This window comes from Mus caroli, chromosome 17 (genome assembly GCF_900094665.2).
Source record: "Mus caroli chromosome 17, CAROLI_EIJ_v1.1, whole genome shotgun sequence".
Lineage (NCBI taxonomy): Eukaryota > Metazoa > Chordata > Mammalia > Rodentia > Muridae > Mus > Mus caroli.
The window spans coordinates 31,549,038-31,551,128 of NC_034586.1; the positions used below are offsets into that span (position 1 = coordinate 31,549,038).

The 2,091-nt window shown below is 39.7% G+C and overlaps 1 protein-coding gene and 1 pseudogene across 1 annotated transcript in view; one reads left to right on the forward strand and one right to left on the reverse strand.

Moving 5' to 3' along the window:
- Stk19 (serine/threonine kinase 19) overlaps positions 1–2,091 on the reverse strand; it is a gene marked incomplete at its 3' end in the record, with an annotated part of 28,022 nt that overhangs the window by 5,284 nt on the left and 20,647 nt on the right. The gene's annotated exons all lie outside the window — the stretch shown is intronic.
- Positions 1,159–1,566, forward strand: LOC110312415 (annotated as a pseudogene).

The window sequence follows — 2,091 nt, forward strand, 5'->3', positions numbered from 1 at the left end:
AGGGGAAGGGGAAGGGGAAGGGGAAGGGGAAGGGGAAGGGAAGGGAAAAGGAAAATGGATTTTGGAACTCTCCCAGGGACAGAGAGAAATCAGGAGACATCCTGTTAATTCTCTCTGGCCCCTACAGGAGAAGTTCTCTACCCTCTTTGTATTGTCTATGTTTGGTGCACCAATCTGTCCAAATGTCAATTCATGTATGTTTTTGTTTCGTTGTCTGAATGACTGACTGTTCTGTTTCATGTTGGAAAGGGAAAAAATGGTTAAAACTTTATCTGCTGATTCAGTCTCAGTTTGCACAGTGGAGCCTGAGAGTGCCCTGCACTTTAGCCAAAAATCAAGCACAGCAGGAGAGGCCCTGCTGAAAAACTGTTTTTAAAAAGGAGTCTGAAACCTCTTAGTTCTAAGGCAAATAAGCTGATAGTTGGTTTTTTCTAAAAAAAATTCTCTGCAATTGTGATTATTGGGTTAAGCAAATGACAAAGTGTTCTTATCTTGAAATTATAGCTAGAAAAAGTTTGATTGGTATAAATTTATAAGATTTGTGTAGCCGTTTCATTTGGTTTCTGGCTGGTCTTAAAGGTATAAATATGCTCTGCATGTCTTGGTCATAGAGTATTGGTTGATAAGTTATTGGGTATGATTAAAAAAGTGTAACATTCGTAACAAGAAAGTTAGTTTTATATTGGTAACTCAGGGTTGTTTTAAACAACACGTGGCATAAAGCAACCCAGAAAACTAGACCTCTAAGGATACTTCTAATTGAGATAATATTTAATGTGATTCTTATCCTAGAAAGTAGACTTACAAGAGATAAGATTTAAAACAATGTCTCTTTAATAAAGCATTAAAATTTACAGTCATGCATTCATGAATTGGCAGCCAAACTTTGCAACACTGATAGTGATGTTTCTAATATTGATTTTAAAGATGATAAATTGTTTAAAATTGGCTTTTGCTTTCCCAAAGTTGTAGATATATATTCTAACGTTGCAAAAGAAACTTAAAAATTATGGTTAAAATTTCCAATGTTCCATTGATTGCAGTTTGCAGTTTGATCGCAAATTTAAGATTTTTTTACTCACCCTTATATTGTTAATTAAGATTATTACAAGAGGAGCCGGTGCACAGGCGCAGTGGTCACACGACAGACTGTGTGTTCCCAAAATGGCGGCGGCGATGGATGTGGATACCCCCACTGGCACCAACAGCAGCGCGGGCAAGAGCGCTTTGAAGTTAAAAAGTGGAATGCAGTGGCCCTCTGGGCCTGGGACATTGTGGTTGATAACTGTGCCATCTGCAGGAACCACATTCTGGATCTTTGTATCAAATGTCAGGCCAACCAGGCGTCAGCTACTTCCGAAGAGTGTACGGTTGCATGGGGAGTCTGCAACCATGCTTTTCATTTCCACTGCATCTCTCGATGGCTCAAAACGAGGCAGGTGTGTCCATTGGACAACAGAGAGTGGGAGTTCCAGAAGTATGGGCATTAGGAAAGACTCTCCTGCAAGGCGTCCCCATCTGTTACTCGTCTAGTGACTTCCTGTTAATTATACATTAGATAGAACCATGGTCTTTTTTTGTTCCTTTGTTTTTGGAGTTTGGTGTTCCCGCAGCCATATTGTATTTTGTGTCAAATAAAGCCTTTAAGTTGGAAAAAAAAAAAAAGATTATTACAAGAGTAATCATCTTATGAGAGCGCTAATGCAGCTCATTGATTGCGGCCATCCGGCCATACAAAGCAAAGACAGACTTCTCTAGATATATTCATCTTTGTGCAGAAATTAGACTCTCACACAATCAGTTTGGTTATGGTTGTGGCCTTACAGTACCATAAAAGGTTATAAAAAATGTTTTAAGTATAAGTCATCTTAAGAAAGACTGTGCAAAATTAGAGGCATAGTCAAATTGTTCCCCTGGAATCTGTCCTCACTGCCGGGCAGTGGTGGTGCATGCCTTTAATCCCAGCACTTGGGAGGCAGAGACAGACAGATTTCTGAGTTCGAGGCCACCCTGGTCTACAGAGTGAGTTCCAGGACAGCCAGGACTATACAGAGAAACCCTGTCTCAAAAAACAAACAAACAAACAAAAAA